The sequence below is a fragment of the Pseudophryne corroboree genome, chromosome 2 (assembly GCF_028390025.1).
Source record: "Pseudophryne corroboree isolate aPseCor3 chromosome 2, aPseCor3.hap2, whole genome shotgun sequence".
NCBI classification, from domain to species: domain Eukaryota; kingdom Metazoa; phylum Chordata; class Amphibia; order Anura; family Myobatrachidae; genus Pseudophryne; species Pseudophryne corroboree.
The window spans coordinates 58818467-58845136 of NC_086445.1; the positions used below are offsets into that span (position 1 = coordinate 58818467).

Below are 26670 nucleotides of genomic sequence, written 5' to 3' on the forward strand. Positions count from 1 at the left end.
CATAGCGTTTACACGGCTGCTAAAAACTGCTAGTGTGATACGCCACTAGTGATGGAGTGGTGGTGTATGAGTGGATTGGTACCTGCGCTTCCTGATCTTCTTCCTTGGCTTTCTGTACACTCTCTCTTCAGGCTTCCTCGGGGATTAGGCAGAGAGACAAGGACCCCCAAACATCCCAACAAACATGTCACAACGCGTTAGAACAGTGACTGGTATTTTATTATAAGGAACAAGGTTGTCACTGCTGTTTTTGAAAGAAAACGGTTTAACATACACAATGGCACCAAATCAGGTAAAACACATGACAATCCTAACTGCTACAGTAATATCTTTCTGGTAACGCCAGTTAGTTACATCACACTTCACGGTTGAGCACACCTTTGCACATGTAGTACTCACTTTTGCATGTAGTACAATATTAATTAAATGAACCTTGGCAATATTTCTAGTGTCCTCCAGGTGGCAGTTGCATTTTTAGTTAGCAAAGCAATATGTCTCTCTTTGTTAGGAAAGCCAAATGGAAGTAGTACAAGTCCTGGTTTGGTGAGTTCATGTCCCCTCACTACAGTTTGTAATGCAACCTGCAGGGTGTGACAATAACTATATCACTGTCCAAGTCTCTCACTTTGTGTGATAAGGAATGGGTTGTTGGTTTCGTACTCTCAATAGCAGTTGGATGTCAGTTGTAGTAGAGTGACTATACTTCCCACTGACAGTCTGTTGTATCACACTTGGCTGAATGCCTTTCTTCCAATGTGGGGGTTACCCAGCTGACCCTTAGTAAAAGTTCAACACAGAGTCTCTAGCTCCTGCTCTATCTGGCCTCTCTCTCCTTCTGGCTCACACTGACTGACTGGGCACATAGGAGGTTGGCTGTCAGGTATCAGGCTGGGGATTTCCTGAGGGTCTGTCTGTTGCTGGCTCTCTCCTCCCTCTGATTTTACAGGAGCTTACCCTGGGGTGTTAGTTCCTGGCTGGTCACACTGTGATGTCTGCACCACTCTCTGTCCCTGTGTTGCAGCTCCTGGTGTCCTTCCACAGCTGCACCCCACTCCTCTAGTCAGCACTCTCAGGTACAAGCCAGCTCCCAGGCAGCTCTACTCACCTTGGCTCTGTCTCCTCACTCAGCATTCTCTTCTCTCCCCACCGGCTCCTCCCCTTCCTCAGTTCACACAGGTCAGCCTGTTGCTGGGGCTCTGGATCTTTCCACTCTCCAGGTGCTGTGGCTGTCATCCTTCTGGGTCCTAGTGTTTCCCTAATAGCTGCTGGCATCATCCAGTAGGGGAAGTGTTAACCCCTGCAGTACTAGAGCAAGTAAGTCCATTTACAAACGTGATACCCACTATTATTCATAGTGTTTTACCAGCGTATCACACTAGCGAGCGATCAACTCGGAATGACCACCAATGACAGCAGCACTGAGCTCGACAGTTACAGCTCCCTGTCTCTGTGTGTGTGCCAGTCCCTGTCTCTGTGTGTGCGCCAGTCCCTGTCTCTGTGTGTGCACCAGCCCCTGTCTCTCTCTGTGTGTGCGCCAGTCCCTGTCTCTGTGTGTGCACCAGCCCCTGTCTCTGTGTGTGCACCAGTCCCTGTCTCTCTGTGTGTGCACCAGTCCCTGTCTCTCTGTGTGTGCGCCAGTCCCTGTCTCTCTGTGTGTGCGCCAGTCCCTGTCTCTCTGTGTGTGTGCGCCAGTCCCTGTCTCTCTATGTGTGCGCCAGTCACTGTCTCTGTGTGTGTGCACCAGTCCATGTCTCTGTGTGTGCACCAGTCCCTGTCTCTGTGTGTGTGCACCAGTCCATGTCTCTGTGTGTGCACCAGTCCCTGTCTCTCTGTGTGTGTGTGCACCAGTCCATGTCTCTGTGTGTGCACCAGTCCCTGTCTCTGTGTGTGTGTGCCAGTCCCTGTCTCTCTGTGTGTGCGCCAGTCCCTGTCTCTCTGTGTGTGCGCCAGTCCCTGTCTCTCTATGTGTGCGCCAGTCACTGTCTCTCTGTGTGTGCACCAGTCCCTGTCTCTCTGTGTGTGTGCACCAGTCCATGTCTCTGTGTGTGCGCCAGTCCCTGTCTCTGTGTGTGTGCACCAGTCCCTGTCTCTGTGTGTGTGCACCAGTCCCTGTCTCTGTGTGTGTGCACCAGTCCCTGTCTCTGTGTGTGTGCACCAGTCCCTGTCTCTGTGTGTGTGCGCCAGTCCCTGTCTCTCTGTGTGTGCGCCAGTCCCTGTCTCTCTGTGTGTGCGCCAGTCGCTGTCTCTCTATGTGTGCGCCAGTCACTGTCTCTCTGTGTGTGCACCAGTCCCTGTCTCTCTGTGTGTGTGCACCAGTCCATGTCTCTGTGTGTGCGCCAGTCCCTGTCTCTGTGTGTGTGCACCAGTCCCTGTCTCTGTGTGTGTGCACCAGTCCCTGTCTCTGTGTGTGTGCACCAGTCCCTGTCTCTGTGTGTGTGCACCAGTCCCTGTCTCTGTGTGTGCGCCAATCCCTGTCTCTGTGTGTGCACCAGTCCCTGTCTCTGTGTGTGCGCCAGTCCCTGTCTCTGTGTGTGTGCACCAGTCCATGTCTCTGTGTGTGTGCACCAGTCCCTGTCTCTGTGTGTGCGCCAATCCCTGTCTCTGTGTGTGTGCACCAGTCCATGTCTCTGTGTGTGTGCACCAGTCCCTGTCTCTGTGTGTGTGCACCAGTCCCTGTCTCTGTGTGTGTGCACCAGTCCCTGTCTCTGTGTGTGTGCACCAGTCCCTGTCTCTGTGTGTGTGCACCAGTCCCTGTCTCTGTGTGTGCGCCAATCCCTGTCTCTGTGTGTGCACCAGTCCCTGTCTCTGTGTGTGCGCCAGTCCCTGTCTCTGTGTGTGTGCGCCAGTCCATGTCTCTGTGTGTGTGCACCAGTCCCTGTCTCTGTGTGTGCGCCAATCCCTGTCTCTGTGTGTGCGCCAGTCCCTGTCTCTGTGTGTGCACCAGTCCATGTCTCTGTGTGTGCGCCAGTCCCTGTCTCTGTGTGTGCGCCAGTCCCTGTCTCTCTGTGTGTGCCAGTCCCTGTCTCTGTGTGTGCGCCAGTCCCTGTCTCTGTGTGTGTGCCAGTCCCTGTCTCTCTGTGTGTGCCAGTCCCTGTCTCTGTGTGTGTGTGCCAGTCCCTGTCTCTGTGTGTGTGTGCCAGTCCCTGTCTCTGTGTGTGTGCGCCAGTCCATGTCTCTGTGTGTGTGTGCCAGTCCCTGTCTCTGTGTGTGTGTGCCAGTCCCTGTCTCTGTGTGTGCACCAGTCCCTGTCTCTCTATGTGTGCGCCAGTCACTGTCTCTGTGTGTGTGCACCAGTCCCTGTCTCTGTGTGTGCACCAGTCCCTGTCTCTGTGTGTGTGCACCAGTCCATGTCTCTGTGTGTGCACCAGTCCCTGTCTCTCTGTGTGTGTGCACCAGTCCATGTCTCTGTGTGTGCACCAGTCCCTGTCTCTGTGTGTGTGCGCCAGTCACTGTCTCTCTGTGTGTGCACCAGTCCATGTCTCTGTGTGTGTGTGCCAGTCCCTGTCTCTCTGTGTGTGCGCCAGTCCCTGTCTCTCTGTGTGTGCGCCAGTCCCTGTCTCTCTATGTGTGCGCCAGTCACTGTCTCTCTGTGTGTGCACCAGTCCCTGTCTCTCTGTGTGTGTGTGCACCAGTCCATGTCTCTGTGTGTGCACCAGTCCCTGTCTCTGTGTGTGCGCCAGTCCCTGTCTCTGTGTGTGTGCACCAGTCCCTGTCTCTGTGTGTGTGCACCAGTCCCTGTCTCTGTGTGTGTGCACCAGTCCCTGTCTCTGTGTGTGTGCACCAGTCCCTGTCTCTGTGTGTGTGCACCAGTCCCTGTCTCTGTGTGTGCGCCAATCCCTGTCTCTGTGTGTGCACCAGTCCCTGTCTCTGTGTGTGCGCCAGTCCCTGTCTCTGTGTGTGTGCACCAGTCCATGTCTCTGTGTGTGTGCACCAGTCCCTGTCTCTGTGTGTGCGCCAATCCCTGTCTCTGTGTGTGCGCCAGTCCCTGTCTCTGTGTGTGCACCAGTCCCTGTCTCTGTGTGTGTGCACCAGTCCCTGTCTCTCTGTGTGTGTGCACCAGTCCATGTCTCTGTGTGTGCACCAGTCCCTGTCTCTCTGTGTGTGTGCACCAGTCCATGTCTCTGTGTGTGTGCACCAGTCCCTGTCTCTGTGTGTGTGCACCAGTCCCTGTCTCTGTGTGTGTGCACCAGTCCCTGTCTCTGTGTGTGTGCACCAGTCCCTGTCTCTGTGTGTGTGCACCAGTCCCTGTCTCTGTGTGTGCGCCAATCCCTGTCTCTGTGTGTGCACCAGTCCCTGTCTCTGTGTGTGCGCCAGTCCCTGTCTCTGTGTGTGTGCACCAGTCCATGTCTCTGTGTGTGTGCACCAGTCCCTGTCTCTGTGTGTGCGCCAATCCCTGTCTCTGTGTGTGCGCCAGTCCCTGTCTCTGTGTGTGCGCCAGTCCCTGTCTCTGTGTGTGTGCACCAGTCCATGTCTCTGTGTGTGCGCCAGTCCCTGTCTCTGTGTGTGCGCCAGTCCCTGTCTCTCTGTGTGTGCCAGTCCCTGTCTCTGTGTGTGCGCCAGTCCCTGTCTCTGTGTGTGTGCCAGTCCCTGTCTCTCTGTGTGTGCCAGTCCCTGTCTCTGTGTGTGTGTGCCAGTCCCTGTCTCTGTGTGTGTGTGCCAGTCCCTGTCTCTGTGTGTGTGCGCCAGTCCATGTCTCTGTGTGTGTGTGCCAGTCCCTGTCTCTGTGTGTGTGTGCCAGTCCCTGTCTCTGTGTGTGCACCAGTCCCTGTCTCTCTGTGTGTGTGCGCCAGTCACTGTCTCTCTGTGTGTGTGCGCCAGTCCCTGTCTCTCTGTGTGTGCACCAGTCCATGTCTCTGTGTGTGTGCCAGTCCCTGTCTCTCTGTGTGTGCGCCAGTCCCTGTCTCTCTGTGTGTGCGCCAGTCCCTGTCTCTCTATGTGTGCGCCAGTCACTGTCTCTCTGTGTGTGCACCAGTCCCTGTCTCTCTGTGTGTGCGCCAGTCCATGTCTCTGTGTGTGTGTGCCAGTCCCTGTCTCTCTGTGTGTGCGCCAGTCCCTGTCTCTCTATGTGTGTGCCAGTCACTGTCTCTCTGTGTGTGTGCGCCAGTCCCTGTCTCTCTGTGTGTGCACCAGTCCCTGTCTCTCTGTGTGTGCGCCAGTCCCTGTCTCTGTGTGTGCCAGTCCCTGTCTCTGTGTGTGTGCGCCAGTCCCTGTCTCTCTATGTGTGCGCCAGTCACTGTCTCTCTGTGTGTGCGCCAGCCCCTGTCTCTCTGTGTGTGTGCCAGTCCCCGTCTCTGTGTGTGCGCCAGCCCCTGTCTCTCTGTGTGTGTGCCAGTCCCTGTCTCTGTGTGTGCACCAGTCCGTCTCTCTGTGTGTGCGCCAGTCCCTGTCTCTCTATGTGTGCACCAGTCCCTGTCTCTCTATGTGTGCACCAGTCCCTGTCTCTGTGTGTGCGCCAGCCCCTGTCTCTGTGTGTGCACCAGTCCGTCTCTCTGTGTGTGCGCCAGTCCCTGTCTCTCTATGTGTGCACCAGTCCCTGTCTCTCTATGTGTGCACCAGTCCCTGTCTCTGTGTGTGTGCCAGTCCCTGTCTCTGTGTGTGCACCAGTCCGTCTCTCTGTGTGTGCGCCAGTCCCTGTCTCTCTATGTGTGCACCAGTCCCTGTCTCTGTGTCTGCGCCAGTCCCTGTCTCTGTGTGTGCGCCAGTCCCTGTCTCTGTGTGTGCACCAGTCCCTGTCTCTCTGTGTATGCGCCAGTCCCTGTCTCACTATGTGTGCGCCAGTCCCTGTCTCTGTGTCTGCGCCAGTCCCTGTCTCTGTGTGTGTGCGCCAGTCCCTGTCTCTGTGTGTCTGCGCCAGTCCCTGTCTCTGTGTGTCTGCGCCAGTCCCTGTCTCTGTGTGTCTGCGCCAGTGCCTGTCTCTGTGTGTGCGCCAGTCCCTATCTCTGTGTGTCTGCGCCAGTCCCTGTCTCTGTGTGTCTGCGCCAGTCCCTGTCTCTGTGTGCACCAGTCCCTGTCTCTGTGTGTCTGTGCCAGTCCCTGTCTCTGTGTGTCTGCGCCAGTCCCTGTCTCTGTGTGCGCGCCAGCCCCTGTCTCTGTGTGTGTGCGCCAGTCCCTGTCTCTGTGTGTGTGCCAGTCCCTGTCTCTGTGTGTGTGCCAGTCCCTGTCTCTGTATGTGCGCCAGTCCCTGTCTCTGTATGTGCGCAAGTCCCTGTCTCTGTGTGTCTGCGCCAGTCCCTGTCTCTGTGTGTGCGCCAGTCCCTGTCTCTGTGTGTCTGCGCCAGTCCCTGTCTCTGTGTGTGCATCAGTCCCTGTCTCTGTGTGTACGCCAGTCCCTGTCTCTGTGTGTGCATCAGTCACTGTCTCTGTGTGTGCACCAGTCCCTGCCTCTGTGTCTGCGCCAGTCCCTGTCTCTCTGTGTCTGCGCCAGTCCCTGTCTCTCTGTGTGTGCGCCAGTCCCTGTCTCTGTGTGTGCGCCAGTCCCTGTCTCTGTGTATCTGCGCCAGTCCCTGTCTCTGTGAGTGTGCCAGTCCCTGTCTCTGTGTGTCTGCGCCAGTCCCTGTCTCTGTGTGTCTGCGCCAGTCCCTGTCTCTGTGTGTTTGCCAGTCCCTGTCTCTGTGTGTGCGCCAGTCCCTGTCTCTGTGTGTGCGCCAGTCCCTGTCTCTCTGTGTGTGTGCCAGTCCCTGTCTCTGTGTGTGTGCCACTCCCTGTCTCTGTGTGTGTGCCAGTCCCTGTCTCTGTGTGTGCATCAGTCCCTGTCTCTCTGTGTGTGCATCAGTCCCTGTCTCTCTGTGTGTGCGCCAGTCCCTGTCTCTGTGTCTGCGCCAGTCCCTGTCTCTGTGTGTCTGCGCCAGTCCCTGTCTCTGTGTGTCTGCGCCAGTCCCTGTCTCTGTGTGTGCGCCAGTCCCTGTCTCTGTGTGTGTGCCAGTCCCTGTCTCTGTGTGTGTGCCAGTCCCTGTCTCTGTATGTGCGCCAGTCCCTGTCTCTGTATGTGCGCAAGTCCCTGTCTCTGTGTGTCTGCGCCAGTCCCTGTCTCTGTGTGTCTGCGCCAGTCCCTGTCTCTGTGTGTGCGCCAGTCCCTGTCTCTGTGTGTCTGCGCCAGTCCCTGTCTCTGTGTGTGCATCAGTCCCTGTCTCTGTGTGTACGCCAGTCCCTGTCTCTCTGTGTGTGCGCCAGTCCCTGTCTCTGTGTGTGCATCAGTCCCTGTCTCTGTGTGTGTGCCAGTCCCTGTCTCTGTGTGTGCATCAGTCCCTGTCTCTCTGTGTGTGCGCCAGTCCCTGTCTCTCTATGTGTGCGCCAGTCCCTGTCTCTGTGTCTGTGCCAGTCCCTGTCTCTGTGTGTCTGCGCCAGTCCCTGTCTCTGTGTGTCTGCGCCAGTCCCTGTCTCTGTGTGCGCGCCAGCCCCTGTCTCTGTGTGTGTGCGCCAGTCCCTGTCTCTGTGTGTGTGCCAGTCCCTGTCTCTGTGTGTGTGCCAGTCCCTGTCTCTGTATGTGCGCCAGTCCCTGTCTCTGTATGTGCGCAAGTCCCTGTCTCTGTGTGTCTGCGCCAGTCCCTGTCTCTGTGTGTGCGCCAGTCCCTGTCTCTGTGTGTCTGCGCCAGTCCCTGTCTCTGTGTGTGCATCAGTCCCTGTCTCTGTGTGTACGCCAGTCCCTGTCTCTGTGTGTGCATCAGTCACTGTCTCTGTGTGTGCACCAGTCCCTGCCTCTGTGTCTGCGCCAGTCCCTGTCTCTCTGTGTCTGCGCCAGTCCCTGTCTCTCTGTGTGTGCGCCAGTCCCTGTCTCTGTGTGTGCGCCAGTCCCTGTCTCTGTGTATCTGCGCCAGTCCCTGTCTCTGTGAGTGTGCCAGTCCCTGTCTCTGTGTGTCTGCGCCAGTCCCTGTCTCTGTGTGTCTGCGCCAGTCCCTGTCTCTGTGTGTTTGCCAGTCCCTGTCTCTGTGTGTGCGCCAGTCCCTGTCTCTGTGTGTGCGCCAGTCCCTGTCTCTCTGTGTGTGTGCCAGTCCCTGTCTCTGTGTGTGTGCCACTCCCTGTCTCTGTGTGTGTGCCAGTCCCTGTCTCTGTGTGTGCATCAGTCCCTGTCTCTCTGTGTGTGCATCAGTCCCTGTCTCTCTGTGTGTGCGCCAGTCCCTGTCTCTGTGTCTGCGCCAGTCCCTGTCTCTGTGTGTCTGCGCCAGTCCCTGTCTCTGTGTGTCTGCGCCAGTCCCTGTCTCTGTGTGTGCGCCAGTCCCTGTCTCTGTGTGTGTGCCAGTCCCTGTCTCTGTGTGTGTGCCAGTCCCTGTCTCTGTATGTGCGCCAGTCCCTGTCTCTGTATGTGCGCAAGTCCCTGTCTCTGTGTGTCTGCGCCAGTCCCTGTCTCTGTGTGTCTGCGCCAGTCCCTGTCTCTGTGTGTGCGCCAGTCCCTGTCTCTGTGTGTCTGCGCCAGTCCCTGTCTCTGTGTGTGCATCAGTCCCTGTCTCTGTGTGTACGCCAGTCCCTGTCTCTCTGTGTGTGCGCCAGTCCCTGTCTCTGTGTGTGCATCAGTCCCTGTCTCTGTGTGTGTGCCAGTCCCTGTCTCTGTGTGTGCATCAGTCCCTGTCTCTCTGTGTGTGCGCCAGTCCCTGTCTCTCTATGTGTGCGCCAGTCCCTGTCTCTGTGTCTGTGCCAGTCCCTGTCTCTGTGTGTCTGCGCCAGTCCCTGTCTCTGTGTGTCTGCGCCAGTCCCTGTCTCTGTGTCTGCGCCAGTCCCTGTCTCTGTGTGTGCATCAGTCCCTGTCTCTGTGTGTACGCCAGTCCCTGTCTCTCTGTGTGTGCGCCAGTCCCTGTCTCTGTGTGTGCATCAGTCACTGTCTCTGTGTGTGCACCAGTCCCTGCCTCTGTGTCTGCGCCAGTCCCTGTCTCTCTGTGTCTGCGCCAGTCCCTGTCTCTCTGTGTGTGCGCCAGTCCCTGTCTCTGTGTATCTGCGCCAGTCCCTGTCTCTGTGAGTGTGCCAGTCCCTGTCTCTGTGTGTCTGCGCCAGTCCCTGTCTCTGTGTGTCTGCGCCAGTCCCTGTCTCTGTGTGTTTGCCAGTCCCTGTCTCTGTGTGTGCGCCAGTCCCTGTCTCTGTGTGTGCGCCAGTCCCTGTCTCTCTGTGTGTGTGCCAGTCCCTGTCTCTGTGTGTCTGCACCAGTCCCTGTCTCTGTGTGTCTGCGCCAGTCCCTGTCTCTGTGTGTGCGCCAGTCCCTGTCTCTCTGTGTGTGTGCCAGTCCCTGCCTCTGTGTCTGCGCCAGTCCCTGTCTCTGTGTGTCTGCACCAGTCCCTGTCTCTGTGTGTCTGCGCCAGTCCCTGTCTCTGTGAGTGTGCCAGTCCCTGTCTCTGTGTGAGCGCCAGTCCCTGTCTCTGTGTGTGCGCCAGTCCCTGTCTCTGTGTGTGCGCCAGTCCCTGTCTCTGTGTGTGCGCCAGTCCCTGTCTCTCTGTGTGTGCGCCAGTCCCTGTCTCTCTGTGTGTGTGCGCCAGTCCCTGTCTCTCTGTGTGTGCGCCAGTCCCTGTCTCTCTGTGTGTGCGCCAGTCCCTGTCTCTCTGTGTGTGCGCCAGTCCCTGTCTCTGTGTGTGCGCCAGTCCCTGTCTCTGTGTGTGTGTGCGCCAGTCCCTGTCTCTGTGTGTGCACCAGTCCCTGTCTCTGTGTGTGTGCCAGTCCCTGTCTCTGTGTGCCAGTCCCTGTCTCTGTGTGTGCACCAGTCCCTGTCTCTATGTGTGCACCAGTCCCTGTCTCTCTGTGTGTGCGCCAGTCCATGTCTCTGTGTGTGCGCCAGTCCATGTCTCTGTGTGTGTGTGTGCGCCAGTCCCTGTCTCTGTGTGTGCATCAGTCCCTGTCTCTGTGTGTGTGCCAGTCCCTGTCTCTGTGTGTGTGCCAGTCCCTGTCTCTGTGTGTGTGTGCCAGTCCCTGTCTCTCTATGTGTGCGCCAGTCACTGTATGTGCGCCAGTCCCTGTCTCTCTGTGTGTGCGCCAGCCCCTGTCTCTCTGTGTGTGTGCACCAGTCCATGTCTCCTGTGGCGGATCCAGGGGGGGGGGGCACTCGGGCCCGTGCCCCCCCTGTCATTTGTGGCTTCCCCGTCCCCCCCGTCCCCCCCCGCGCGGCGTCGGCGCCGCACAGGGAGATGACAGGCGCCCGCTGAGATTGTGTTACCAGCGGGCGCCCGTCTCCCTGCACAGCGGTAGCCGGAGGCAGGAGCTCAGTACTGAGCTCCGGCTTCCGGCGCTGTCACTGCGCCGTGCGCTATGGGAGAGACGTCAGTCATGACGTCTCTCTCATAGTACTGAGGAGAGGACGCCAGCCAGAAGGAGGACTGCAGCGGCGCGGGAACGGGGCTCGGTAAGTATTATGTTTTTTTCTTCCTTAATGCAGCGGGGGCATCTCCTGGGGGAAACTACGGGGGGACATTACTACTGGGGGGGGCACCAACAAGGGGCATTACTACTGGGGGGGGCATCAACAAGGGGCATTACTACTGAGGGGGGGCATTACTACTGGGGGCATTATAACTGGGGGCATCACTACTGGGGTGGCAGCTACAGGGGGCATTATTACTGGGGGGGGGCAGCTACTGGGGGCATTATTACTGGGGGGCACCTACAGGGGGCATTACTACTTGGGGGCTAAACTACAGGGGCATTACTACTTGGGGGCTAAACTACAGGGGGAGCCAAACTACTGGGGGCATAACTACAGGGGCCAAACTATTGGGGGCATTACTACTTGGGGGCTAAACTACAGGGGCATTACTACTTGGGGGCTAAACTACAGGGGATGCCAAACTACTGGGGGCATAACTACAGGGGCCAAACTATTGGGGGCATTACTACTGGAGGCTAAACTATAAGGGGGGCATAACTACAGGGGCTAAACTGCAATGGGGCAAACAACAGGGGGGCATTACTACTGGTGGCTAAACTATAAGGGGGGCATAACTACAGGGGCTAAACTACAATGGGGCAAACTATAGGGGGGCATTACTACTGGTGGCTAAACTACTGGGGTCATAACTGCAGGGGCATTACCACTGGGGGCATAATGACTGGGGGCATTACTACAGGCAACATTACTACTGGGGGCAATATGGGCATTGCATAAGGGACACCACTACTATGGGGTCTATATAAGGGGCACTACCAGTACAGTGGACATTGCATAATGAGCGCTACAACTGTGGGCATTGTATAAGAAGCGCCACCTCACATGCACCGAAGCCGCACGCAAATGTACTTGCCCCTTCCATGGTGCCCCCCCTATCATTTTCTTCTGGATCCGCCCCTGCATGTCTCTGTGTCTGCGCCAGTCCATGTCTCTGTGTCTGCGCCAGTCCCTGTCTCTGTGTGTGCGCCAGTCCCTGCCTCTGTGTGTGCGCCAGTCCCTGTCTCTGTGTGTGCGCCAGTCCCTGCCTCTGTGTGTGCGCCAGTCCCTGTCTCTGTGTGTGTGCCAGTCCCTGTCTCTGTGTGTGTGCCAGTCTCTGTATGTGCGCCAGCCCCTGTCTCTGTGTGTGTGCCAGTCCCTGTCTCTATGTGTGTGCCAGTCCCTGTCTCTGTGTGTGTGCCAGTCTCTGTATGTGCGCCAGCCCCTGTCTCTCTGTGTGTGCGCCAGCCCCTGTCTCTGTGTGTGTGTGTGCCAGTCCCTGTCTCTGTGTGTGCACCAGCCCGACTCTGTGTGTGCGCCAGTCCATGTCTCTGTGTGTGCGCCAGTCCCCATCTGTGTGTGTGTGTGTGTGTGTGCCAGTCCCATTCTCTGTGTGTGCACCAGTCCCTGTCTCTATGTGTGCACCAGTCCCTGTCTCTGTGTGTACACTAGTCCATGTCTCTCTGTGTGTGCCAGTCCCTGTCTGTGTGTGTGTGCACCAGTCCCTGTCTCTGTGTGTGCACCAGTCCCTGTCTCTGTGTGTGCGTTGTATTTATTTCGTTAGCGTTTCATCAAAATAAATATTAGAAACAAAAAGATAACTAATAAACTTTATATTTCTTATACACACATACGCAACTACTGCTAATTACTTACCCAAGGTTTGTGAAATGCCGGGAATTCTGCTACAATTTCTCTGTCATTTATCACATATAGTATTTCTGCTTTTCTCACATAGGTGTGCAAAGCAAAATATTCAAACACAATTCCGCTTGTTGAATATGACTTATTCCTCCATTACAACAGCCAGATTAAACCTAAGAATGAAGTGTTCTTTGAAGCCCATCAGCAGTACCGGCGTGTTCCAATAAACTTTAGTAAACGGTAAATGACGGCTGCATACAAATCATTTTGCCTTTTGATGTTCAGACGTGTTTTCCTGTCATTCCGTCACCGTTTCTGCATTATCTGCAGTTAGTCAAATTGAATGTTGTGATCACCATGGTAACCACCCACTCTCAAGCACTGCTGTTTTACGCTTAAATCTGCTAAAGGTGTTCGGAAATATTACAAGGATGTCTGACAAATAATACCGCTGTTCCTAGATTTCTGGCTTTAGCAAAGGCTGTAATAAAAATTCAACAATATTATATTTAAGGAAATGAAAAAAAAAAAAAAGCAAATGATACCAAAATTACTATATTAGAGCATGATTTATTATTACATTTTTCTTTAGACTTGCTACACAGCTGCCGTAAGGCTTTGGAAAAAAAAATATCTTATTGGTATCCCTTATCTACTGTATGTAGCACCAACATACTCAGCAGCAGCGTACAATCAGAGAATTTTAATCAGACACATAGGGGTATATTTACTAAGGTGCGAGGTTTCTTTAGGAGTGTTGATGTTGCCCATAGCAACCAATCATATTCTAGCTATTATCTGTTAGAAGCAGCTAAATGTTATCTGGAATCTGATGGGTTGCTGAGGGCAACCTCTCCACTTCTAAAAAAGAAATCACACCTTCGTAAAGGTTCGTATACCCCATTTACACAGAGAAGCCTACAGTTTAATTATTAATAATAATAATAATAAAAATAATAATAATAATAATAATAATTATTATTATTATTATTATTATTATTATATATTAACATCATCCCTATTATGAGCACAATAACACACCAAAGTCAAGTTAGTAAGGTAGCCAACAATGAAACTACTGATGTGTATTTATGAACATGGGGAGCACATACAAACTACACCATGCCCCCCCCCCCCCCCCCCCTGCACCCCTGACTGTGTCAGCATAGGTAAAGTCATTACCCCGGGCCTTGTTGCTGGTTACATTTCATGGGTCTTTAATATCTGCATTTGCAGAAGTCATGGCTTTTGGGAATTACGAAAGAAAGTATGATTCATTTATGATTGAGTTTAACTTTAGATTTGTATATTTATAGGGGTTTTAGAAGCAAAATGATGAAAATACTTTATGGAAATTATGTCATGCAAAACATATCTCTATATCAGGCAATAAGATATTTTTTAGATTTGTTAGATGAAGAAAATCTCTGACGCAACTAAACATCAACACTTCCAACATAGAAACATAGAATTTGACGGCAGATAAGAACTTTCTTTGGAAGGATATCCTTATGTCTATCCAATGCATGTTTAAATTGCTCTACTGTCTTAGCCTCTACCACCTTTGATGGGAGCCTGTTCTACTTGTCCACTACTCTTTCTGTGAAGTAATTTTTCCTCAAATTTCTCCTGAACCTCTTCCCCCTTCAAACATGCAGTCCTTCTGATGATACAACTCATCGCAGATCCACAACCACAGTAATAAAGAGCAAAGAGAGCAATGCTCCTGGAATATCTGATATGAACACATTATAAGATAAACGAAAGGTTTATCTGGGATGTAATTCAGAGACCATACCGTATATACTGGCACAGAGACTTGTTATTTCATTGGTGTCTTCACCAATATAAGTGCAACCTACAGAAACGCACTCAGTGAATCAGCTTGTCTAGATCTGATGTTTCAGCTGTTACAGTCTCCTGTTCCTCAGAGGTTCTCTGATGAAAGAGCAAAGTATGAAACATCAGATCTAACCAAGCTGATTCGCTGAGTGCTTGTTTAGAAGTCCTGTAAGTGCCACCGTTTGTTTTACATCTCCATTTGTAATGAGCACCCAGGCAACCATACAGTGCGGCTGCATAAACAATTAGTTTATTTGCAAAAGAAAGCAATGTTTCTGGTCAGTCTGACCCTTTATCTAGCACAATTTTCTTTGGTTCTATATTTAACTGGGCTGAAATAAAGTTATCTGCTCTGTAAAGTGCCCACTTACACAGCTCTCGCTATAGGGTCTATTTATCACTAATCACATACTCAATGCGATCTGGACGTGATATCAGTGGCCAGAATCGCACTGCGGAATGCGATTACACCAGGCAGATGTATTAATGAACAGTCGCAGGGACAGTGGCTCTGACAGGGAACCCTCTCCTGGCTAAATTTGTGATCTGTACCCCTTAGGCTACAGTGGACGAATGCCATCTTCAACAGCGGGGGCCAAACTTGGGAATGCTTCGAATTCTGGAGCTTAGTAAATCTGACAGCATCGAATCCCCTATAGAAACATATGGGAGCTGCGGCTTCTGGCAGATATGGACGGATTGCAGTAGCTGCAGCCCCTCTGTGATACATGCAGGTGATACTAAATATTTGCGGTTATCCCCTGAAATATAGCGGATATCCTGTCCGCTCCACTATTAAAGTGGACGGAAAGAGGAAGATCCGTCCACTCTTCTAGGAGGTGCCTAGAAAAACCTACCAGAAAAACCTGTGAGTCCCTCAAAACTTCCAGGAGAGTAGACTAGTATCCACTAGATTGTTAGCTCTTCAGACCAGGGCCCTCTTTCCTCTTGTTGTCAAAGCCCTCTTCTCGACACATTTCACTCGCAGCACTCTCCTACTCAGCGACTATCTTTACCGTTTTTTTCTCCTGCTGGTAAAGGCTCCCTCGCTACTTACATCTTAGCTGTATTATGTATGAGAATTGTGGTGCTCTTTGTTACCTGTACTCTATATTTGTTATTTATTTACTGTAATGCTAAGTTTTGTCTTCCTGTAGTGTCCTTTGTACGGCGCTGCGAAACACTTGTGGCGCCTTATAAATAAAATGTAATAATAACAGTGCCGTCGCCCAAGGCCAACATTTTTCCCTTTGTTGAGTGCCTGGGGAGACACCCGCAACCACGGACTGGCCAGAAGGGCTGATACTGAAGTTTTCCAAATACGTAACCAAGAGTTTCTACTCCTGGGAAGGGATGTGTAATGTACTTCCAACTCCCCAATGCATGCATACTAGCATTTACTAAGTATTGACTTTCTGGTTAATGACCTGGGAGTCCTTTTGTGCATGTATGGCAAGCGCATGTGGAAGCCACAGGGGGGCGGCCTCTGCAGGGACTTCTTATGGTAAGAAGCCCACAGGCTTCTATAGGCAAGTGCCATCTATAGATGGTGTTCCCTGTTGGTCAGAAGGTCAGGAAAGTTATGCTAGAGCTTGCTGCATTCGGACCCATCACAGCCCAATAGAATTCAATGGGGATTGCTGTGCCAGAGTGTACAGTGGATGGGCTAAATGTAATAGCCTGGAGCTGCCGGAGATGCAGGACTTTGTGTGAGCGTGCCCGTTTTTTTTAAAGCGGCAATCATTGACAAGGCAGAGCAAAGTTGGTTTTGCCTTTTAAATGATTGCCACTTTAAAAATACGGGCACACAGAGTCCCGTACCTCCGGTAGCTCGCAGGCTATCACATTTAGCCCAATATCTGCGATGTCTGCTGTGGACCATTTTAATACATATAGGGAACCATATGTAAAGTATTGCGCTAAACCTGTATTTTTTTGAGGTTTGACCGCATTTTTTAGATTGATCAATCCCGCCCCTGTGATAAAAAGGCCAAACGATAATTGGAGAAATTCCCCAGACCCATCCACCCGAATATACAATTTGCTAATTATCATATTTTAAATTCTCAGTAAGTTGAAAAATGACTTCTGAAACTCTCAGATAGTTTTTGTTAACTTTTCTTAGAGGCAGAGAGACCGACCAAGAGAAAAATATTCCACCAGGAACAGCGGCAAGGCAACGGTGGGTGCAGTGACATTTCCTAAACACATGCGTTACGGCTGTAAACCGACATTAGCCGCAGATCTCGTCTCATTAGCTCATCTAATTTGCGACATATAAATTCATTTTTTTTTTCTATTATTTAATAATCTGAAAACATTCTAATTTTTAGAAGAAAGAACGCGAAGAGGAATAAACGTCTCTCTTGGCGATTCCTCTCTCGCCATCCTGCCGCTTGTCTAAGGTTTAAGAAATTCAAAGTGATTGATGGAGTAAATTACTTTTTTGTTGTTGTTGTTGCCATTCTCGCAATGGGCCATGAATTCATAATGTTTACTGCTGATTTACAAGCAAAGACCATAAAGTGTTGCGATGATAAATGTGTGCGTGCTGCGATCCTTTACAGCTGCTAAAAGGATAGTGCTCAGAATTAGTTTTAACCTTTACTGTATCTTTCTGTATTAGAGTATATACAATGTATAAGCAATGCAAGGTGCACCCAGTGGTGGAGATGTGTATTGCATGCTGAGTATCTAGTATCGCCTCAATGCGCCTGTCCGTGGTTAAACTCAAGCAATCGATTAAACTAAGCAATCGCCTAGGCATGATTAAACCTCCGTCTAGGCGCAGAAACAGTCAAGATAACGGAGGACCCATCTGTAGTTTGCAGGTTCTATAGTTAAGACCCCCCCATGGGTTCCAGTCTACAGGACTATCACAACCAATGGTTTCATCTTTTTATTACGTGATCCTTATAAAGAGCTGACTGTGAGCGCAAACATTCTTTGGAATTCAAGTTTGATTTTCAAAGCATTTCAAATCTGTACCGGCAACAAATGTGCTATTTGCTCGTAGTTTGCAAATCTGCTCCTATTGCATGGTGAGTGCGCAGCACATAACCCAAGACGACGCTGGGGTATTTCCGATGGTGGCCCAGGTTACTCAATGTTAAATGAAGGGTAGTTGCAGTAATGATCCTGGAACTGCGGCGAAATGCAAACAAGTGAGATTCTGTATTCTGAGACAATGGTAACGCAGTACGTTTCCAAGTCTAAAGATTGAACATTGGAGAGGGGGCTATGTTGCTTCAAAATGGCGTGTTTGGAATAATTGTGTCAATTTACTCATTACGTATGGAGAGTTAGACGCATTTCGCATTTCACCATCATGCGTGTGACAGAGGGATGGCACCCCAGACTGTTACTAACCCTGTATCCTGTCTCGTCCCAGGTAGTGACCAGGACAGTGTGCTCTGTACAGCCTGTCTCTCTGCTTCTCAGTGCAGAGAGAAGGAGCTGCAAGGCCCGGGAGAGTACTTATTGCCTCTTATAATAAAGACATGGGGTATTGTATGGTCATTGTGATAACCTGTGTCATGATGCTGCAATGTTTATTAGCCATGCTACCATGAATATATGTTTTAAAGATGCAAAGAATTCCCTGTCTCCGCCGGCAGCTAAACCCTGTCCAATCTCCAACATTGGAAAGAGGCAAAACCTTATAACACATGATTGCTCCGATGAAGTGACAGACAGATTGGGTGGTGCCAGGGTCGGACTGGCCCACAGGGGTACCAGGAAAACCACCGGTAGGCCCCACTGCCTGAGGGCCCACTCCTTCCTCTAGGGATCAGGTTCCCAACTGTGCACTTGTATTATACATGGTAGATATGTTGCATTACACTGCACTAGACTATTGTGTATTTCAAGCCTCTGTGGAGGCTGACCACACCCCCTTTGTAGGCTGGTCACACCCTTAAGTGTGGGCCCCTACCACTGCATTCCCCTGGTGGGCCCTTCATGCCCCAGTCCGACACTCGGTGGTGCCATCCGAGCAGGTGATCCAGGACCCTTCCCATACTGCATTTACATCCTGGGATTGAAAATGCATCCAATTCCTGCATTGGATTGAGGGATAAGAAGTAGCAGTACAAGATACTCATTGTTCTCGGAACTCATGGCACAATGGTTGGAGCTGGTCCAGGACTCTTCGTAGCTCATAGTAGCTCTTCTTGTCTTCTCACAGCTAAGAGGTGCCCAGTGAAAAGTATGCAGCCAAACCACATAATCCATTGATAGTTGCCTGCGGCCATCTGCCGTGGTGTACCTGCTGCAGCAGGCTGATCTTCATGTGAGCTCTACCATGCTGGTAGAGGACATATCAGGCCGAGTAGTTGGGATAAGCAAGTCATGGGCCAAGGGGCCAGGGTCAGCAAGTTGCGTGCCCCAGTGGCCATGATCTGGGGAAGCATGAAGTCGCTCGGCGACATCTTGTTCAGCAGGCCCTTGCTCAATAGCTTCCCTCACAGTGGTTCTTTCCCTGTACAAGGTGGGTAAGTATGACACCGTAGATGATCACAGGTTACATACTGAAATGATCACTGATAGGGGGTAGAGGGCTCTCAGAGAATGGCCAATACTACTGACATTTCTGTGTATAGTTGTAGTTAATGTATTTTACATTACTGTATTGTGTGCTGTGTGAAATAAAGTTATTGTTGCTTCGCTAACTCCCCGCCCCCAAAAAACATCAGAATGTCCATCAATGACAGTCTGCTGCTGATCTGCCGCACTAGCATTATGACCTGAATCAGGCCCAATGAGTGAGCTCTTACACCTACCAATACTAGGTGCAAATGATACACCTGGAGACAGGTTTATGTCCAGCCCACAGTTTCCGGTGACTTTGACTATGGGGGTCATTCCGACTCTTTTGCACGCAGCGGTTCTTTGCTGTGGTGTGAACGGGTTGGAAATGTGCATGCGTGGCGGACGCATTGCGCACGCGTGCCATTGCCTGGCGACAATCCTCGCCGGGCATCGACACCGCCAGGGAGAAATGTGATCGCAGCGGCGATCGCAAGAAGATGGGCAGGCGGGAGGTGTTCCGGGGCAGATACTCACCGTTTTCCAGGTGTGGTGAGTCCAAGGCAGGCATGTCGAGGCGTTTGGAGGGTGGATGTCTGACGTCAGGACCTGGACCTTCTTCGCTGAATCCGTCTCGCTGGGTGAGTAACTGCAGCCCTGGTCTTGTTTCACTTGAAACGTTTTGAGCATAGCAGGGCTGCACAAGCGTTTGCAGCCCTGCCATGCTAAAATTCACTCCCCCGAAGGCGGCGTCAGGTTGATCGCACGAGCAGCAAAAAGTTGCTACGTGCGATCAACTCGGAATGGAATGACCCCCTATGTGAGAACATCCGGTTACAGCCAAATTACGTCTCTGCACCAAGCCCAATATAAACCAGATTTTTACATGTTACTGGTGTCAGACACCGTCCCCATCTAAGGACTCCGGTCCTATCACACTCATGTCCAGTACACGTCAGCATTCATTGCAACCACATGTCAGCAGCCGTGGGATGATTGAATGCTCCGGCTAAACACTACCCAGTGAATAGTCTATGGGGGATCTGTCAGGTTACTTATAATAAATCTGTTCTTGGCCAATTACCAGTGTCAGACTGAAAATATAATATAGCTCCGTGTTAGGGAAGTGATTAATAAGTAGTGGATATACTGGACCTCTTATATATCAGAATACAAGAGAAAGAACTCAAACCAGGTTTATTAAAATCCCCATATGTACAGAAATTGTTAAACAGTCTGCTCACCCCTCTATTTTCCCAGCGTCATCCCTGTATGTACTAAGGTGAAATAAACTCATTTAATGTATGTTTCAGCTTAAACGTAAGAGGGAAAGAGGATGAAATAACTCCGGAGGAAGATGTGCCATTAGGAATTCTGTGTTTGGGGTAAGACAAGCATTACTTGATATCTTATTTCATTTATTGTTCCTCTCTATTGCTGAGCTATTCAGAACCACCTTTACTTAATGTAAGCATTGTCCCAGTTACACCTTCTAAAATACTACAATCTCTGTAAGTCTTATCTCTCCCATTACCTCCCAGCCGCCTGTGCGTCGCTGGGGACTTCATAACTGTGTGTGGAGATAACGAGTAAAGGCCCTCATTCCGAGTTGTTCGCTCGCAAGGCGATTATAGCAGAGTTACACACGCTAAGCCGCCGCCTACTGGGAGTGAATCTAAACATCTTAAATGTGCGACCGATGTATTCGCAATATTGCGATCAAAACCGAGTTAGCAGTTTCTGAGTAACTCCAGACTTACTCTGCCTGTGCGATCAATTCAGTGCTTTTCGGTCCCGGCTGACGTCATAAACACACCCAGCGTTCGCCCAAGCACTCCCACCGTTTCTCCAGACACGCCTGCGTTTTTTCCGGAAACGGTAGCGTTTCCTGCCACACGCCCCTAAAACGCCGTACATCCGCCCAGTAACACCCATTTCCTGTCAATCACAATGCGTTCTCCGGAGCGACGAAAAAGCCGTGAGTAAAATTACTTTCTTCTTAGTAAAGTTACTTGACGCATGCGCAGTGCGAACATTACGCATGCGCACTAAGAGAATTCTCACTGCGATGCGATGAAAAATACCGAGCGAACAACTCGGAATGAGGGCCAAAATACAGACTATAAACATTGTAACTCTATGCTATTTACTGAAAGGTGCTGTTGTTTTCCTCACACAACTTGGCATTCGCCTTTTTATTAAAATAGTTGTCCATCCTCTCTCATCCTCATTTGCCCTGATGTTATAAAATGAATCTCGCTTTTTGGGTAAGACTTGCGCCCTGCCTGAATACAAGAACATAGATGCTGCTGTTTTCAGGTGTTGTTAATGTTATCATTAATGAGTTATGGGCCTAATACACATTTTTTAGGCTCATTCATTATTTGGGGCTCGATAGGGCCAACTAGTATCCAGCAAACTCTGCTTACAAGAATCAATGGCATCTTCAGATCGCGCTGGTTCCCGAAGCCCGAATTACCATTGCATGTGTGACCTCACGTACAGTCCTGGCCGTAGCTAGGGTGGTGCGGATTGTGCCACCGCACATAGCGCTGCAGGGTGTTGGCGGCATTTGTTAATTAATGTTTTAATTACTTTTGCTTGTAGCTTCCCCCCTTTTTGAAGCCCAGCAACTCCTGACCACCCCTGTCTCCCACCCCCACCCTTCCGTCACTAATACCTATACAACAGTCATGAACTTAACTTGAGAGGTCTTTGTTATACCCCTTTCAGACTGACAGAGCCGGGTCACACCCGGCAGTGGCAAACGCAGGATTTACTTTGGGGGGTTTCCAAATATAACACTATATATATATATATATATATATATATATATATATATATGTGACGGGACATTCTTGTGTGTGTGTGTGTGTGTGTGTGTGTGTATATATATATATATATATACATATATATATATTCCACAGAATGTATGAATGTGTGTTTGCCGTATATGGTATAGACTTGCTTGTGTAAAGAGGTCTCTCACCAATCAACATGCTCACAAATGCAGTCGGCAATTCACGGACTTCAATAATAAGGTAATGAATTTATATGTGAAAAAACAACATTCTGGTCTTTTCACATATAAATTCATTACCTTATTATTGAAGTCCGTGGAGTGCCGACTGCATTTGTGAGCATGTTCATTGGTGAGAGACCTCTTTACACAAGCAAGTCTATACCATTTATCTGAGGACGGCACCCCGGCAATACTTTTTATACACAGGAGTGCCAACTAATATGGATATATATATATATATATATATATATGGCACACACACATTTGTATATACATACAGTTCACAAATACATAGACAATCACACACACATACATAAACAAGCAAACACACACACACACACACACACACTGCATACACACACTGACATAAGGTACAGTACTACATATACTGTACATACCAGCCCAGGGGCTTGCAGCAGACAGGCGCCACTAAGAAGAAGGAGGGAGCTGCTGTGTTTGAGCATGCGCAGCTGCTGGCAGCTCCCTCTGGACAAGCTGTTTGTAGACAGCTATGTACAGTAGCTCTCTGATGTTGCTGCCCCGCGATCGCGGCTTTTGCTGAGACGGAGACAGAGCTGTCTCCGTCTCTAAAACATTAAACTCCGGTCATCAGGGGGGGTTTCCAGGTACTCGGGGCCTGCTCATTGCTGTTGTGTACGTATAAAGCCTCTTGCTTCAAGCAGCTTTGCAATATTTTTTATAAATGACTGCATCCTTCACTGTGCCTGTGATCTGGTTTTTAATCTCCTCCTCACCCCTTATGCTGAGCAGCTATTTCACCTCCTGATCTGTCCAGGTCACCATGACTGTCTCCTCCGCTTCCTGGACGCTTCCCCGGGCTCTGGATGATGACATCATCTTTTCTGAGCCCGGGGAAGCTCCAATGAGAGGCCTTTTAACAGTCCCGGGTACTGAATACCGGGTAGGGCCCAATCACACTACACTGCATCCCGGGAAGATCCCGGATTCAACCCTGGTAGAGACCTGGGATGAAATCCCGAGGCGCTCGTCCCAGGATATTGTTCCTGTACCCTTTCACACTGAGCAATTTCCCGGGTGGATGCGCGTTCATGTGCAATAACCCGGGAAACTTTTGTCAGTCTATTATTCAGTCACACTGTCCTTTATTGCATTTCAAGATGCTGACATACCTGGGATTCAAACTCATTGCTTGTGGCATTGCAGTCAAACACAATTCATTGAGCTATCTGCCCTTGCATAGAAAGCTAGAGAATTCTAACTATTTGAAGCTTACCTTGTACTTTGTGAAAAAAAATTATCAGCATTGCAGCTGAGCAGATCTATGTAGTGTGTGGGTGCAAGGGATTGGATGTGTGGCTGCACACTACATAGATCTGCTCAATTGCAATGCTGACTATTATTTTTTACAAAGTGCAAGTAGCTTCATATAGCTAGAAATCCCATAGTTTTTATGCAGGATCAAATAGGTCAATGAGTAGGGTGTTTGACCTGAATGCAACAGGTTATGAGTTTGAATCCTGGGTATGGCAGTATATTGAAATGTGTTTTTTAATAGAGGGTATTGTAACTGCTTTACAATATATATAAAACGTGGGAAGGGGCATGGGATCAGTTTTGTCATGTACGCTACTATTGTAACAGCGTACTGCAGCAGAGTGACACGGAAGCCACAAAGACACATCTGTATAAAAGGACTATAGACTATCCGTTTTGTTTGTTTCTGTCTATTTCCGGTTTGCAGAGAGTGCATAAAACAATCTTCCTATATGTCCTAATGTGCATTTTCTGGGCCTAAGTAGAGTGACGCCTCTTATATCACTATAAATAGTGTGACTCCCTGACAATTGGTCCCCATAAAGATCAACCCTTGACAATAATTGGACTTGTAGATGAAAGTATTGCACCTGGGTCTAGTAGTATATGTTCTGGGAGTGAACGATAGAAACTAATTAACTACCCAGAGATTTATCCTTTCATTATTTAGTTACAAGCAGAGGTCCACTTTGTACGGTTTGAAATAAATCATCTTTGAGAAGAATCCTGTTGCAAAGTAGCAGAGGGGAAGGATGTGTTAAATGGATGTTTTACTGAGAATGTATAAGTAACCTAAGCGTAGGAAGCTTTCCTGCTGAAAACGGCAATGGAATTGTGGCCCTCATTCCGAGTTGTTCGCTCGCAAGCTGCTTTTAGCAGCTTTGCACACGCTAAGCCACCACCTACTGGGAGTGAATCTTAGCATAGTAAAATTGCGAACGAAAGATTCTCAAAATTGCGATTACACCCCTCTTAGCAGTTTCTGAGTAGCTTCAAACTTACTCGGCATCTGCGATCAGTTCAGTGCTTGTCGTTCCTGGTTTGACGTCACAAACACACCCAGCGTTCGCCCAGACACTCCTCCGTTTCTTCAGCCACTCCCGCGTTTTTCCCAGAAACTGTAGCGTTTTTTCACACACACCCATAAAACGGCCTGTTTCCGCCCAGAAACACCCACTTCCTGTCAATCACATTACGATCACCAGAACGAAGAAAACACCGTGAGTAAAATTCCTAACTGCATAGCAAATTTACTTGGCGCAGTCGCACTGCGGACATTGCGCATGCGCATTCGCGACTAATCGCTACGTTGCGAAAAAAAAATAACGAGCGAACAACTCGGAATGACCCCCAGTGTGAGAGATTTACGGGTATATTTACCACAAACCTCATTTAAAATGTGCTTGTGGTGTGAAAATATTGCTCCGACTCACAATGCGGTCATGTAAATTACCGCTTGCATTTCAGAGAGTTGGGGCACCGGGAAAGAGCAAAGTTTACCGGCGAGCACACTGTGAATGCGCGGCCATAGTGCTGCACATGTGGCAGTGACGGCCAATGGGGAGGGAACTGAAGAATCCCTCTCCTGTAAAAGAAATGCTACTGTACTATGGGGATCATTCCGAGTTGATCGTAGCTGTGCTAAATTTAGCACAGCTACGATCATTCACACTGACATGCGGGGGGACGCCCAGCACAGGGCTAGTCCGCCCCGCATGTCAGTCCAGCCCCCCGCAGAAGTGCAAAGGCATCACACAGCGGCGATGCCTCGGCACTTCAAGAGTAGCTCCCGGCCAGCGCAGCTTTAGCGTGCTGGCCGGGAGCTACTCATCGCTCCCCGGCCCGCATCGGCTGCGTGTGACGTCACGCAGCCGCTGCGGCCCGTCCCCCGTTCGGACCGGCCACGTCTGCGTTGGCTGGACCACTCCCACGAAACGGCGCCCAAACGCCGCCCTCCCGACCAGCGACCGCCTCTGCCTGCCAATCAGGCAGAGGCGATCGCATCCCTGCTACGGCCTTCGGCCGCCTGGCATGCGCCGACGCACTACGGCGCCGGCGCATGCACAGTAGAGACCTGTTCGCTCGGCTGCGACAAACAGACTAATGACAGCATTAGCTACGGGAGCCAAACTCCGGGATGTGGTAGGCCTGACAGTTTAGCAGCTTACATAGAACATTTCGGGGGCTGCTTTTGCATGGGTAAACAACGTTGTGTGAAGGTGTCATTGTTTTATAAATTACTTTTTTCAGTGGTGTCTGATTCCTGTCTTATTTTTAATATACCGTATATACTCGAGTATAAGTCGACCCGAATATAAGCCGAGGCACCTAATTTTACCACAAAAACCTGGGAAAACTTATTGACTCGAGTATAAGCCTAGGGTGGGAAATGCAGCTCTACACGTACACAGCCCTCATAGTGCTAGATATGCCCCACAATGCCAGATATGCCCCCACAGTGCCAGATGTGCCATATATGCCACACAGTGCCAGATATGCCCCACAGTGCCAGATGTGCCAGATATGCCCCACAGTGCCAGATATGCCCCACAGTGCCAGATGTGCCCCACAGTGCCAGATATGCCCCACAGTGCCAGATGTGCCCCACAGTGCCAGATATGCCCCACAGTGCCAGGTGTGCCAGATATGCCCCACAGTGCCAGATATGCCCCACAGTGCCAGATATGCCCCACAGTGCCAGATGTGCCCCACAGTGCCAGATATGCCCCACAGTGCCAGGTGTGCCAGATATGCCCCACAGTGCCAGGTGTGCCAGATATGCCCCACAGTGCTAGATACTTACCCTCCGTCGCTCCCGCGCTGTCTTCTGAAGGAGGGACACGGAGAGCGCAGCGCGCGGCTCTCCTGTGTCCCTCCTGCGTCTCCGGCGGCAGCGGCGTCTGAGTGGTAAAGGAAGTGCACGAACCGGCACTTCCTTTAACACACGCCGCTGCCGCCGAAGATGCAGGAGGGACACAGGAGAGCCGCGCGCTGCGAGTATAAGGCGAGGTGGCTTTTTCAGCACAAAAAAAAGTGCTGAAAAAGTCGGCTTATACTCGAGTATATACGGTATGTATTATTCTCAGGTTGACTACAGGGGGGTACACACGGAGAGATCCGTGCTTAATTTCTAAGCAGTCTGACCAGATCTCTCCGTGTGTATCCCCATAGCGATAGTGATGTGCGGCCCCGCGCGCCGCTATTGCCGGTTCTAAATTCAATCTAGTCAGGTCACTCACCTCACCGCTGTGTGAAGTGAGCGCCCCACCGTCCCACGTCCTTGCGTGTGTGCGTCCTCGTGCTGTGTGCTGAGCGAGGGGAGAGACGTGTGCTGAGCGCTCTGTGCTAGATCGCTCAGCACACATCTCCCCGTGTGTACCCTCCTTACAGCTGTTAGTGGGTGCTTGATGCCCGAGCATTATGGTACTTGTCATTCTGCAAATGCCATCATGCTCTGGCAGACTTGCTGGAGCCAGTAGTTCATCTTTGGAAAGAGATAAAGTGGACGGAGATAAAGTACCAGCCAATCAGCTCCTAATTGCAATGTTACTGGCTGTGTTTGAAAAATGACAGTCAGGAGATGGTTGGTTGTACTTTATCTTCATCCATTTTTTTATCTCTCTAAGGCTTAGTACATAGGTCCTGATTCATGTTTGTAAGTAAAGCAATTTATCAAGCAACTGGGCAAAACCACGCTGCTCTGCAGGTGGGGCAGATGTAACATGTGCAGAGAGAGTTAGATTTGGGTGGGGTGTGTTCAAACTGTAATCCAAATTGCAGAGTAAAAATAAAGCTGTCTAACATGTATTGGCTACATGGAAAAGCAGCCAGTATTTACCCTGCACAGAAAGATCTAGACACCCCAACCCCCCCAAAAAAAAACATCTAACTCTCTCCCTGCACATATTACATCTGTCCCACCTACAGTGCAGCATGGTTTTGCCTAGGTGCTTGATAATTTGCTTTACTTACAAACATGAATTAGGCCCATAGAAGTGCTGTTGGC

General features: G+C 50.6%; 1 protein-coding gene and 1 long non-coding RNA gene across 2 annotated transcripts in view; one reads left to right on the forward strand and one right to left on the reverse strand.

Moving 5' to 3' along the window:
- DLG2 (discs large MAGUK scaffold protein 2) overlaps window positions 1-26670 on the reverse strand; it is a 1975700-nt gene that overhangs the window by 367316 nt on the left and 1581714 nt on the right. The gene's annotated exons all lie outside the window — the stretch shown is intronic.
- LOC135050496 (uncharacterized) overlaps window positions 1178-26670 on the forward strand; it is a 61341-nt gene continuing 35848 nt past the window's right edge. Inside the window, exons 1-2 of the long non-coding RNA XR_010241631.1 lie at window positions 1178-1314; window positions 19660-19731. This is a non-coding gene — a long non-coding RNA (uncharacterized LOC135050496). The remainder of the gene's footprint in view (window positions 1315-19659; window positions 19732-26670) is intronic.